Here is a 15,348-nt window from a genome sequence, read left to right as displayed (position 1 = left end):
TTTAATTCTAGGGGCCATATCAATTTCAAAATCATATAAAACAAGATTATTCCTCTTCAGGGAAATGAAGCAACATTATTCACCAAATTTAAGAAACAGAATGAAACTTGACATATAATATGTAAAACTCTATAAGGAAAATAACTAAACTTCAATATCAATAACATAAATAAAAAATCTTTGAAAATTGTAGAAAGTACAAAAATTATTACTTTTTGTACAAGCAATGACTGTGAAAATCTCCCACATTTTGAATGAGTTGGGTGAATGATTTTGAGGAATTAGAATTGATAAGGTGTCACTTTCCTAAAAAATAAAATTTACATTATTGTGTTCAAATTATTTTTGTTTTGAAATAAGAAGAATAAATACAAAAGTCAAGTATACATGAACATTCAAATCTAAAAAATTAATACTTTCCCAAGTTAATATCCTAATATTTTCAAAATCTGTAGACCTCACAAGTAATTTCTAATGAAATCATTGTATTATATAACTTAATTAATCTTTAAACTTATTTTATATTTGCACTTTAGTTGGTCAAAATATCTGTAAAGAACTAACCTTAAGACATTTAATCATTCTCATATAAGTTGATCAATCTATATAAGTGAATTCTGCACTTAGTATTTTACTTAATGGCTATCAGTTCAGTTCAGTTCAGTCACTCAGTCGTGTCCGAATCTTTGTGACCCCATAAATCGCAGTACACCAGGCCTCCCTGTTCATCACCATCTCCCGGAGTTCACTCAGACTCACGTCCATCGAGTCAGTGATGCCATCCAGCCATCTCATCCTCTGTCGTCCCCTTCTCCTCCTGCCCCCAATCCCTCCCAGCATCAGAGTTTTTTCCAATGAGTCAACTCTTTGCATGAGGTGGCCAAAGTGCTGGAGTTTTAGCTTTAGCATCATTCTTTCCAAAGAAATCCCAGGGCTGATCTCCTTCAGAATGGACTGGTTGGATCTCCTTGCAGTCCAAGGGACTCTCAAGAGTCTTCTCCAGCACCACAGTTCAAAGGTATCAATTCTTTGGCGCTCAGCCTTCTTCACAGTCCAACTCTCACATCCATACATGACCACAGGAAAAACCATAGCCTTGACTAGATGGACCTTAGTCGGCAAAGTAATGTCTCTGCTTTTGAATATACTATCTAGGTTGGTCATAGCTTTTCTTCCAAGGAGTAAGCGTCTTTTAATTTCATGGCTGCAGTCACAATCTGCAGTGATTCTGGAGCCCAAAGAAATAGAGTCTGACACTGTTTCCACTGTTTCCCCATCTATTTCCCATGAAGTGATGGGACCAGATGCCATGATCTTCGTTTTCTGAATGTTGAGCTTTAAGCCAACTTTTTCACTCTCCACTTTCACTTTCATCAAGAGGCTTTTTAGCTCCTCTTCACTTTCTGCCATAAGGATGGTGTCATCTGCATACCTGAGGTTATTGATATTTCTCCTGGCAATCTTGATTCCAGCTTGTGTTTCTCCCGGTCTAGCGTTTCTCATGATGTACTCTGCATAGAAGTTAAATAAACAGGGTGACAATATACAGCCTTGACGCACTCCTTTTCCTATTTGGAACCAGTCTGTTGTTCCATGTCCAGTTCTAACTGTTGCTTCCTGACCTGCATACAGATTTCTTAAGAGGCAGGTCAGGTGGTCTGGTATTCCCATCTCTTTCAGAATTTTCCACAGTTTACTGTGATCCACACAGTCAAAGGTTTTGGCATAGTCAATAAAGCAGAAATAGATGTTTTTCTGGAAATCTCTTGCTTTTTCCATGATCCAGCGGATGTTGGCAATTTGATCTGTGATTCCTCTGCCTTTTCTAAAACCAGCCTGAACATCAGGGAGTTCATGGTTCACGTATTGCTGAAGACTAGCTTGGAGAATTTTGAGCATTACTTTACTAGCATGTGAGATGAGTGCAACTGTGTGGTAGTTTGAGCATTCTTTGGCATTGCCTTTCTTTGGGATTGGAATGAAAACTGACCTTTTCCAGTCCTGTGGCCACTGCTGAGTTTTCCAAATTTGCTGGCACGTTGAGTGCAGCACTTTCACAGCATCATCTTTCAGGATTTGAAACAGCTCAATTGGAATTCCATCACCTCCACTAGCTTTGTTCATAGTGATGCTTTCTAAGGCCCACTTGACTTCACATTCCAAGATGTCTGGTTCTAGATTAGTGATCACATCATCATGACTGTCTGGGTCATGAAGATCTTTTTTGTACAGTTCTTCCATGTATTCTTGCCACCTCTTTTCAATATCTTCTGCTTCAGTTAGGTCCATACCATTTCTGTCCTTTATCGAGACCATCTTTGCATGAAATGTTCCCTTAGTATCTCCAATTTTCTTGAAGAGATCTCTAGTCTTTCCCAATCTGTTGTTTTCCTCTATTTCTTTGCATTGATCACTGAAGAAGGCTTTCTTATCTCTTCTTGCTCTTCTTTGGAACTCTGCATTCAGATGACTATATCTTTCCGTTTCTCCTTTGCTTTTCACCTCTCTTCTCTTTACAGCTATTTGTAAGGCCTCCCCAGACAGCCATTTTGCTTTTTTGCTTTTTTTTCCATGGGGATGGTCTTGATCCCTGTCTGCTGCACAATGTCACGAACCTCCGTCCATAGTTCATCAGGCAATCTATCTATCAGATCTAGGCTCTTAAATCTATTTCTCACTTCCACTGTATAATCATAAGGGATATGATTTAGGTCATACCTGAATAGTCTAGCGGTTTCCCTACTTTCTTCAATTTAAGTCTGAATTTGGTAATAAGGAGATAAGGAGTTCATGATCTGAGCCACAGTCAGCTCCTGGTCTTGTTTTTGTTGACCGTATAGAGCTTCTCCATCTTTGGCTGCATAGATTATAATCAGTCTGATTTCGGTGTTGACCATCTGGTGATGTCCTTGTGTAGAGTCTTCTCCTGTGTTGTTGGAAGAGGGTGTTTGCTATGACCAGTGCATTTTCTTGCCAAAACTCTATTAGTTTTTGCCCTGCTTCATTCTGCATTCCAAGGCCAAATTTGCCTGTTACTCCAGGTGTTTCTTGACTTCCTACTTTTACATTCCAGTCCCCTATAATGAAAAGGACATCTCTTTTGGGTGTTAGTTCTAAAAGGTCTTGTAGGTCTTCATAAAACCATTCAACTTCAGCTTCTTCAGTGTTACTGGTTGGGGCATAGTCTTGGATAACTGTGATATTGAGTGGTTTGCCTTGGAGACAAACAGAGATCATTCTGTCGTTTTTGAGATTGCATCCAAGTACTGCATTTTGGACTCTTTTGTTGACCATGATGGCTACTCCATTTCTTCTAAGGGATTCCTGCCCTCAGTAGTAGATATAATGGTCATCTGAGTTAAATATACCCATTCCAGTCCATTTTAGTTCACTGATTCCTAGAATGTCGACGTTCACCCTTGGCATCTCTTATTTGACCACTTCCAATTTGCCTTGATTCATAGACCTGACATTCCAGGTTCTTATGCAATATTGCTCTTATAGCATCGGATCTTGCTTCTATCACCAGTCACATCCACAACTGGGTATTGTTTTTGCTTTGGCTCCATCCCTTCGTTCTTTCTGTAATTATTTCTCCTCTGATCTCCAGTAGCATTTTGGGCACCTAATGACCTGGGGAGTTCCTCTTTTGGTATCCTATCATATTGCCTTTTCATACTGTTCATGGGGTTCTCAAGGCAAGAATACTGAAGTGGCTTCTCATTCCCTTCTCCAGTGGACCACGTTCTGTCAGATATAAGCGTAAAAAAATAAGTAGCACATTTATGAATGCTATGTCTATTCTCCGTTTCATTTTTTTTTGGAGGGGGAAGGGTTGCTACTTGTCAATGAGATTGTGCTCAGTTGTGTATATTATAGAAGCATAAACCTCTGTATTTAGAACTTTCTGTAAGAAAAATTCAGATAGTCAGATGTTCAAAATAGAAAATAGTTAGCATTTTAATCACTATTGGTGTCCTTGTGCATTAAAAGGATACATTTTTAAAGTATGAGACTTTTCCCTAAGCTCTGAAACAGAAATCTGAACATGATTTAAATATCACTTTATTTTCAAGGGGATGACAGTGATCCTCAAAATTTGGCCACTGCTCTAATTACTATGTAGAAGCTTATGCTAGTGATGTTGTACGCCATCCAAAATAAATTGTGACTGCATCAATTGTCCTTGAAAATTTACTTTTGAGTCTTTTTCTGTTAATTGTATAATTGACCACACAATGAATATAGCACAAAAGAACTATAACACGTCATTACATTTTCAGTGTATTAGGGCTTCAGAGATATAATATCGGTCTCTGACTTCAACAAGCTTGCTTTTTTTGTGGAGTGGGTATAGTTGCCCTTCAGCATTGTGTTGCTTTCTGCTGTACAGTGGAGTGAATGAGCCGCAGGTATCCATATACCGCTCCCCCCCCCCCCCCCCCCCCCCCGGGCTTCCCTCCCACCCGCGTATCCTGCTGATCTAGGTCCACGTGGAGCACTGAGCTGAGTCCCCTGTGCTATACCGCAGGTCCCCCTAGCTGCCTATTTCACACATGGTAGTGCATATATATCAACTTACTCTCCCGGTTCACGCCCAGTTCCCCATGCCCGTACGTCCATTCTCTACGTCTGCGTCTCTATTCCTGCCCTGCAAATAGCTCATCCATATTTGCCTGTCATACAGAATGAAGTAAGTCAGAAAGAGAAAAACAGATACCATACCTTAACACATATACACGGAATCAAGAAGCTTTTTTTTTCTTTTAGAGCCAAATGAAAAGCCTCTGTTAGCCAACACTATCCATCCAAGCCTAACGATGCTGCAAGGTGGATTTTTTTTTTAAATATAATTTTATTTATTTTAATTGGAGGTTAATTACTGTACAATTCTGTATTAGTTTTGCCGTACATCAACATGAATCCGCCACAGGTATACACGTGTTCTCCATCCTGAACCCCCGCCCCTCCTCCCTCCCCGTACTATCCTTCTCGGTTGTCCCAGTTCACCAGCCCCAAGCATCCAGTATCATGCATCAAACCTGGACTGGCAACTCATTTCATATATGATATTATTCATGTTTCAATGCCATTCTCCCAAATCATCCCACCCGCTCCCTCTCCCAGAGTCCAAAAGACTGTTCTATATATCTGTGTCTCTTTTGCTGTCTCGCATACAGGGTTATCGTTACCATCTTTCTAAATTCCATATAAATGCATTAGTATACTGTATTGGTGTTTTTCTTTCTGACTTACTTCACTCTGTATAATAGGCTCCAGGGTTTTATACTCCAATTACCTAGGAGAAAACTGGGACTTGGAAATGTTAGATAACAGCATCCAGCAAACTGTGTTGAGTGTAAGAACCAAATTCAAACTCAGTTCTGACTTTCAAACTTGTGTTCTTTCAATACATCTATGTCCCCAAGGGCTTTGATATACAGTAAATCATCTTCACTTATTTCCATTCTTCTCCCATGCAGAAGACAAATTCCACGAGGATGGCTGCTTACCTCTGCACTCCTGGCCTTCTGAGGCAGCCAATGATGCCTCCTTTCCTTTGAGAACTGCCAAATTCATCAAATCATAGATCTTCAGGACTGGGAAGGTCCTTACAAGTTATCTAATCAAGCCCCTTCCTGTGCAGTTTAAGACACTCAAGCTTAGCGAAGGAGACTTCACAGTCAGATCTCTGTTGGCAGAACCGGAAACTGACTGAATATATTCTCTAGACTCCTGGGAACATGTCCTTTCCCTCAGTTCATGCTGTTCTTCCTAGGATGCATTCTCTGTGCTCTTCCGTTTCCTTGTTCTTTAAATAATACAGGTTTCTGTACAAATGACATCAGTCCATTAGATGACTACACTTTTTCCTATGAAAGAAATAATAGTAGTATATCCTCCTGATACAGAAGCATATAATAGAAGCATATCCTTCTGCCTTTTAGCCCTTGTTTATGTTAGAGGATGGTTCTCCATGATGATTTTGGTAAACAAGATCTGTCTGTTCTCTATAATTAGGCCAGTTTGCCCATTTACACTAGGTATGAGTTAGCCCTTACAGAGCTAAAGTGATGTAGGATCCTGCTTCTAGCACAATCTAGATTGTTTCAATTTCATTTTTAGCACTGTTGTCCCCTAGCTGATTATAAGAACAGCCTGAGAATGTGTTCAATCTTGACATAATTCAGAGGAATGTGTGTGTGTGTGTGTGTGTGTGTGTGTGTGTGTTATAGGATAGTTTTGCTTCTGAAAATTTGTGCTGTGATTTTAAAAAAAGAACAACTATCTCTATTATTTTATTGGCTGTCAGTTTTACTAACATCCCAGTCATAATAAGGGAACTCCCAATAGGAACAGTCTTATCTCAGCCAACAGACAGTGAAAATTCTCCCTGAAATGCAGAAGACCCAGGTTCAATCCCTGGACTGGGACGATCCCCTGGAGAAGGAAATGGCAACCCACTCCAGTCTTCTTGCCTGGAGAACTCCACGGACAGAAAAGCCTGGCAGGATATAATCCATGGAGTCGAAAAGAGTCGAAATGACTAAGAATTTCTCTTTCAGTCACAATAGCAACTAAATGTATACTTCTGTATATATTCCCCAAAAATAAATCTATCCTTTCACTGATCAGTTGAAAAAACACAAAAACAAAATCGTTCTTCCTGCTAGGTTGACAAGCTCCAGGTCCAGTCATGTGGGAGCCAAGACTTGGTACCTGGACCCAGGTTGGATTTAAGGCTCCCCGTCTTGCTTTGGTCAGGAGTCTCTTTGCAGCAACATACAGGGAGTAAGGTTTCCACCATGTGGATTAATCAGAGTTTAACTTAGTAATACCCAGGCTTGTCCCTCAGTGATGTTTTTGACACAGAGGAATAACACATAGGAAATGGTAGGACAGAGAATAGGACAAGTGCATGCAGAGAAGGTCTTTTGATAAAGGTTTTTGCACAGTCTTGATCCTACCTTGATCATTAGTCAGTAGGATGTTTATGATTTGAGTATGTGTATGCATTTCCAGATTTATTGACACTGACTCTCTCTGATTCACATTGAATACATCTAATATGTCATCATTTTATCACCTTTTATAAGATGATGCTTTCACTATCACTCTTTTAGGAGAGTGTTAGGTAAACAATGCGTCTGATCGTGAACAGACTTGTGATGATAGTCACACAGACTATGAATCACAGTACCCATTCCATTGTACTTTTCAGAGTGTTTTCAAAGGCCTTTATGCTTACTGACTAGCCAAGCGTCTCTAAATACTTCAGTAGGGGCAGAGGGTTTTATTTATCAATTTAATTTGGATGCTATCTGCTAGAAGTGCATAAGTAATTTAGCATACTTGATAAGTAATTTAGCACACTTGGTATAGCTCCTAAATATTGTTCTATGTGAAGATTAAATTATTCATTAAGATTCTTGGAGTTACGTTTCATATAAAAACAAACACTAAAAGAGGTGGAAGCGAACATTATACATTCTTCCAACCTCAGCAGAGTGATTGAAACCATGAAAATTTGGGAGACTAGTCTCTTATTGTTATGTAATGCAAAATATTTGCCTCTTTGGCATTCTGGATAGCATCACATGGGTAGGTTTTTTAAAAAAATTGCCCTTCTTTGTGTGTGCAAAAATTAGGATTCCAATTCTTATAGAAAAATTATCTACTACCTTTTCATTGTCAGTGCTCTTTATGGCTTTATGTCTTGCCTCTGTATTCAATGGCTGTAGGCCTTTTTCCGTATTTCCTAAGATGTAATGTGCTCTGAAAATTGAACTAAGATTTTAAAAACCTGGGCCCTCATTTAAGATATGCCACTTACCAATATAGGTCAATAAACCTTGAACATTTATAACTTTTATGATGCTCACAGTTCAGTCAGTTCAGGCGCTCAGTCGTGTCTGACTGTTTGGAACCCATGGACTGCAGCACACCAGGTCTCCCTGTGCATTGCCACCTCCCGAACTTTACCCAGACCTATGTCTATTGAGTTGGTGGTGCCATCCAACCATCTCATCCTCTGTCATCCCCTTCTCCTGCCCTCAATCTTTCCCAGAGTCAGGGTCTTTTCCAGTGACTCAGATCTTTGCATCAGGTGACCAAATTATTGGAGCTTCAGCTTCAGCATCAGTTCTTCCAATGAATACTCAGGACTGATTTCCTTTAGGATAGACTGGTTGGATCTCCTTGCAGTCCAAAGGACTCTCAAGTCTTTTCCAACACCACAGGTCAAAAGCATTAGTTCTTCAGTGCTCAGCTTTCTTTATGATCCAGCTGTCACATCCACACGCTATGACTGGAAAAACCATAGCCTTGACTAGATGGACCTTTGTCAGTAAAGTAATGTCTCTGCTTTTTAATATGCTGTCTAGGTTTGTCATAACTTTTATTCGAAGGAGCAAGTATCTTTTAATTTCATGGCTACTGTCACCATCTGCAGTGATTTTGGAGCCCAAGAAAATAAAGTGGTGTTCACATTTCCATCTATAAATTGGGGCAAGAAATACTTGTCTCCACTTGCTTCCTAGGATTGAATTGTTAGAAGCAAATGAAAGCAATATAGGAAAGCATTTAAAGTTGTAAAGGTCAATGCAGAAATAAAATGTAATTGTTTGAAATCTATTAAGTTGAACTTTGAAAAATGATTTGACTTCTCTTATTGACATCATATCATACATGGAATGTGGTCAGTCAATCAAAATACACTTCTGAGTATCTTTTAGCTAATCCACTCTTATCATCATGAGTTTGCCAATAAATTATGCACCCACATTTTCCAGTGTGTAGATTCCAAGTGCATCATGACATCCTCCAAGGCTAGAATGTTGAGTCAGGCTTCTGGCCTCAACAAATGGTGATCACTTGTAATATGTGATGGCAGCTCCCAGAAGGGGCAAGGATTTGGTCTGTTTTACTCACTGATGAATTTCAAGCACCTAAAACAGTAATTAGCCTTTCAGCAAGTACTTGCTGAATGAATGAAAGAATTTCTCCCCTAAAATACTGAAAAGATCTGAGTACAAGTGGAAAAATGTGGTCAACTGTCCATGGCTTTTTTCAAAACAGTGGTTCAAATGCTTGTAGACTTAGCTGTTTCATAAAGTTCATTTATATACAGATCACATTCATGCCTCAAGGCTTAAAAAACAATCAGTGAAGTTCAAGGGAATAAACATCATATTTCCTTACAATCCCTTTTCCCATCATTGAGATCCTACTTTTGCGTATATTATTTTTATTAGTAAGCATTATGTGCATATACATATATATATATGCATGCGACCCCATGGACAGCAGCCCACCAGGTTCCTTTGTCCATGGGATTCTCCAGGCAAGAATACTGGAGTGGGTTGCCATTTCCTTCTCCAATATATATATATATGAAAGAGAGAGAAAGAAAAATGAAAGTGTTAGTCGTTTAGTTGTGTCTGACTCTTTGTGATCCCCTGAACTGTATAGCCCACCAATCACCTTTGTTCATGGAATTCTCCAGGAAAGAATACTGGGCTGGCTTGTCATTCCCTTCTCCAGGGGATCTTACCTATCCAGGGATCTAACCTGGTCTCCTGCATTGTAGGCAGATTCTTTAGCATCTGAATCACCAGGGAAACCCCATGTGTATATATAGTGAATCCTATATTATATGCATTTTTCATATACTATCAACGGTTCACAAGGAATGTGCCATCCTTCAATTCTCTCTGTATCTCCAATCTTTTCCAAAAATATCCAGTTAGCAATGATCTGTGAATCATTTCAGGTATCTCTCAGAATATCCGAATGGTATCATAATACACGTGCTCTCTTGCAACTTGCTTCTTCCCTGAATTACATATCTTGGTTGTTATTGATATCAATTTACAAAGATCTTTACAAGTTTTAGGGGCCATAATAATATATTAATCCATTATATGCTTTTGCATAATTTTAAATCAATAATCTTGTGACTATTTCTGTTGATTTTAATCTTATACTACCACAAACAATGTTAAGAAAAAGATGGTTATGCAAATGGCTTGTGCTAAAGTGTGAAAACACAGTTGCAGGATGCATTCCTAAAATGAAAAGACTGTATCAAATGTCATAGATCACTTTCATTTGGCACTTAAAACAAGTTTCCTTGCAAACAGTTTCTAAGAAGTGAGCCCACCTATCTCTATTTCAACATCAACGTCAGTGTATAAGCATCCTTTCACACTTTGGCAGCTGTGATATTTGAAATACAAAGTCTCATCAATTTTGAATCAGTTTTATTATGATGGATATTTTACATGGTGTTTTTCATATACTTAAAAGGCTTTCATATTTTTATGAACTATCTTACTGTATTCTTTCCCCATTTCTGATAGAATTTTCACAGATTTTCATTGGTTTTTTAATTGCTTATTAAGATCAAATTGCCAGCATTCACTGGATCATGGGAAAAGGAAGAGAATTCCAGAAAAACATCTATTTCTGCTTTATTGACTGTGCCAAAGCCTTTGACTGTGTGGATCACAATAAACTGTGGAAAATTCTGAAAGGGATGGGAGTACCAGACCACCACCTGCCTCTTGAGAAACCTATATGCAGGTCAGGAAGCAACAGTTAGAACTGGACATGGAACAACAGACTGGTTCCAAATAGGAAAAGGAGTACGTCAAGGCTGTATATTGTCACCCTGCTTATTTAACTAATATGCAGAGTACATCATCAGAAACTCTGGACTGTAAGAAACACAAGCTGGAGTCAAGACTGCTGGGAGAAATATCAATAACCTCAGATATGCAGATGACACCACCCTTATGGCAGAAAGTGAAGAGGAGCTAAAAAGCCTCTTAATAAAAGTGAAAGTGGAGAGTGGAAAAGTTGGCTTAAAGCTCAACATTCAGAAAATGAAGATCATGGCATCTGGTCCCATCACTTCATGGGAAATAGATGGGGAAACAGTGGAAACAGTGACAGACTTTATTTTTGGGGGCTCCAAAATCACTGCAGATGGCTACTGCAGCCATAAAATTAAAAGATGCTTACTCCTTGGAAGAAAACTTATGACCAACCTAGATAGCATGTTGAAAAGCAGAGACATTACTTTGCCAAAAAAGGTCCATCTAGTCAAGGCTATGGTTTTCCCTGTGGTCATGTATGGATGTGAGATTTGGACTGTGAAGAAAGCTGAGAGCCGAAGAATTGATGCTTTCAAACTGTGGTGTTGGAGAAGACTCTTGAGAGTCCCTTGGACTGCAAGGAGATCCAACCAGTCCATTCTGAAGGAGATCAACCCTGGGATTTCTTTGGAAGGAATGATGCTAAAGCTGAAACTTTGGCTACCTCATGCGAAGAGATGACTCATTGGAAAAGACTCTGATGCTGGGAGGGATTGGGGGCAGGAGGAGAAGGGGACAACAGAGGATGAGATGGCTGGATGGCATCACCAACTCAATGGACGTGAGTCTGAGTGAACTCCAGGAGTTGGTGATGGACAGGGAGGCCTGGCGTGCTGTGGTTCATGGGGTCGCAGAGATTCGGACACGACTGAGCGACTGAACTGAACTGAACTGATAAATAAGAATTGTATTTTTGCCTATCCAGATGGCCCAGTATCTTTATTTGGTGTGTCACTCATTGTTAATTTGGATAACAATACTTTTATGGAAGAATTTTTAAAAAGTGTGTAGTCAAATTTATCTATACTTTAAGACATTTTAATTTTGCATTATATTGAAATGATTGCCACTCTAATATTATGAAAAAAACTTCATTTTTAATAATGTTTTTATCAATTAATTTTCCATGTAATTATTTTATCATCTTGTTATTTATTTTGTATTAAAGACTGATATAGAATTCAAATTTATTATTGTGTTTTTTTCAGGAGTTTGGCAAGGTTTCCTAAATCTATCTATTCAAGGATTAATTGTTTCTTCAGGAATTGGCAGTTACCTTTATTAAAAACTAAAATTCTGTTTAAGCATCTGTTTTTGAGTTCTTTCTGCTATTCCATCTAATTTGGAGTCCTTTCTTCTATTCCAATCATATGTCTGTATTTTTATGCATAAGTACCTGATGTTTTGTTTTCTAAAATAATATACATATTGAAATATCTTACAGAGTTTGTTTCTACACATTTTTCTTTTTTAAAAGAAACTTCTTGGCAATTCTTGCAAGACTTTTATTCCAATATACCCTATAATTAGCTTGCTCAGTTGCAAACAGAAATCACTTTGATGCTTTACATTGATACTGCACTAAATTTATGATTCGTTTATGGAAAACCGGTCAAGGGAAGTTCATGTCTTTCTATTCAAGTATTCTTTTAAGTTCTTCTTTTTATTTTTATCATCTACTTTTCCTGTTAAGACTTTCCAAATTAAGTTCATGTTACTCTTACTTTTTAAAAATGGGGGGTTCTTCCATTATGTTTTCTAGATGATTGTTCTTATATAGGAAATACATATATAAATATGCAAAATTATAACTAAACTTATTTTATATTCCATAATAGTTTTTAAGGTTATTCACGTATTTATTCAAGGTATAGCTCCAAAACTTCAAATATGTATCTATACAGTTGATTTTCTTCTTCAGTCTAAATGTGTCAAATAATAGCTCCCCAAAATATGTATCAGTTCAGTTCAGTTGCTCAGTCATGTCCGACGCTTTGCAGCCCCATGAATTGCAGCACTCCAGGCCTCCCTGTCCATCACCAACTCCCGGAGTTCACCCAAACTCATGTGCATTGAGTCAGTGATGCCATCCAGCCATCTCATCCTCTGTCATCCCCTTCTCTTCCTGCCCTCAATCCCTCCCAGCATCAGGGTCTTTTCCAGTGAGTCAGCTCTTCACATGAGGTGGCCAAAGTATTGAAGTCTCAGCCTCAGCATCAGTCCTTCCAATGAACACCCAGGACTGGTCTCCTTTAGAATAGACTGCTTGGATCTCCTGCAGTCCAGGGGACTCTCAAGAGTCTTCTCCAACACCACAGTTTAAAAGCATCAATTCTTGGGCTCTCAGCTTTCTTCACAGTCCAACTCTCATATTCATACATGACCACTGAAAAAACCATAGCCTTGACTAGATGGACCTTTTTTGGCAAAGTAATATCTCTGCTTTTTAATATGCTATCTAGGTTGGTCATAACTTTCCTTCCAAGGAGTTAACACCTTTTAATTTCCTGGCTGCAATCACCATCTGCAGCGAATTTGGAGCCCCGAAAAAGAAAGTCTGACACTGTTTCCACTGTTTCTCCATCTATTTCCCATGAAGTGATGGGACCAGATGCCATGATCTTCGTTTTCTGAATGTTGAGCTTTAAGCCAACTTTTTCACTCTCCTCTTTCATTTTCATATATATATATATGTATAAAATTTATTTTAAATTGAAGAATAATTGCTTTACAGAATTGCTTTGGTTTCTGCCAAACTTAGACATGAATCAGCCACAAGTGTACATATATCCTCTCCCTCTTGAACCTCCCTCCCACTTCCCTCCCCATCTCACCCCTCTAGGTTGTTACAGAGAGCTCAAACTGGGACTCTATAACAACCAAAAACATGTTTTTGATATTAGAATTTCCTTAAGCCTTTCTTGCCTTTACAAATAAAGCTTCTAACTCTCCATTAAAAGTTATACTTGATTTTGCTTTGTTTGTATCAATATACAGCTATACTTATATCTATGTATGTATATGCACATATATATAATAATACAGGTTTTAAAATGTACTCTAAAGCTATGCTTTTTTGCTTTTCTTATACCATGTGCTTTTCACTACATTTTTCATCTGTGACTCTTGAAGGAAAGTATCAAGGCAGGTTAAGTCTTCTGGGGCTCAGTTGATAAATCCTATTTATGTTTCTAGCCAAGACAATGGAGAATTACATGGATTGTACAGTCCATGGGGTTGCAAAGAGTCAGACACAACTGAGTGACTTTCACTTTCACTTTAAGGGCAATGGAAAAGTAAAATTCATGAGCCCTTAGCTCTAGTTTTCATAAGATTAGGCTTCTCAGGGTACAGTGAGTGCAGCATTGTGGTAAAAAACAGAATGCTGTTGGTTTGTTTGAGGAGGGAGTTTGGATGATGAGAGATGGATATGAGAATTTTTGTGTCTCAATAATAAATGTCCCTTCACTACCAAGGTGAAATGAAAAGACTTGTAGCCCCAAGTCCAGGATTAATTACACGCCTTTAATATAGTACTTACAATTTTCCTCATTTGAAGAGTGAGAATGTTAGAGTACACGGTGCCAAAATATTTTTTACATTTAACAGTATTTGAATTCTATCACTTAATGCAACCTAGAAGGAGACAACTTGGCAAACTGAATCACCAGACTAGATTATAATCTCCCATTTATGCATTTTTATTCCCTACAGCTTTAAAATGCAGAGAAATAAAGCACTTCAAAGCTTCTCTTTCTGCTTATTTGGGCTGCATTTTCATTTGTATGGAAAATGAATTCAGAATATATTTCTGCTTAATTTTATATTCTGCCAAGCTTTTTTCCTAATTTGATTGAAGAGTTTAAATTTTTATAGAAAGTGAAGCTCTACTAAGATGCAGATTTTTTTGGTTGTGAAAATAAAAGATTGGAAAATACATGTTTGGTTGACAAGCAGAGGGTAGGTCCCAATATTTTTAGCTTTTTTGGGGGAAAAGTAAACCTCAATGCTTATAATAGTTTAACATAATGCTATTTAAGATTATGAAGAGATATTTTTCTTCTCTAAGTAGGTACGCTAAAAGAATTCTCTGGTAGTAAAGTGGTTAAGCCTCTGAGATTTCACTGCCAGGCCCAGAATTCAATCCCTGGTCAGGAAACTAAGATCCTGCAAGCCACACAGTGTGGCCAAAAAAAGAAAAGTTGGTACTGTCATCGTTATCTTTGCCAAGTCATTTCAGTGTACAGGATTTGAAATACAAGATACCTTCCTGTGCTGCTCTGGGCCAGGCAGGTGCCAGTCACCAGTGGAACCTGAGGTTTACTGAGTGGAGGCATTGAAGTCTGGGCCCACTACAGCTCTCTGTGGGATTTCCTGCAAACCTGATTCAGCGTCTCCCAAGAGCCTGTGACACACGAGCAGCAAGGAAGGATGAGTAACAGTGAAACCCTGGCAAGCAGCCAAGCCCCTGCCATGAAGCTCTGCTCACTTTAATGTAGCTCCACTGGGCTGGATACACGTGGAGGATGAATGGCTGCAGGATGCTGAAACAGCTGCTGGGGGAGATCAGCTGAAGTGGACCACATGGAACTGTGCTGGGAAGGAGGCGTATGGCTGTTAGGACATTCACTAAAGGGCTGCTCAAACCACACCACAGCACTGTGGAGCTGTCACCTCGTAGACTCTAATA

Source organism: Budorcas taxicolor, chromosome 12 (assembly GCF_023091745.1).
Source record: "Budorcas taxicolor isolate Tak-1 chromosome 12, Takin1.1, whole genome shotgun sequence".
NCBI classification, from domain to species: domain Eukaryota; kingdom Metazoa; phylum Chordata; class Mammalia; order Artiodactyla; family Bovidae; genus Budorcas; species Budorcas taxicolor.
This window is presented reverse-complemented; position numbering follows the sequence as displayed.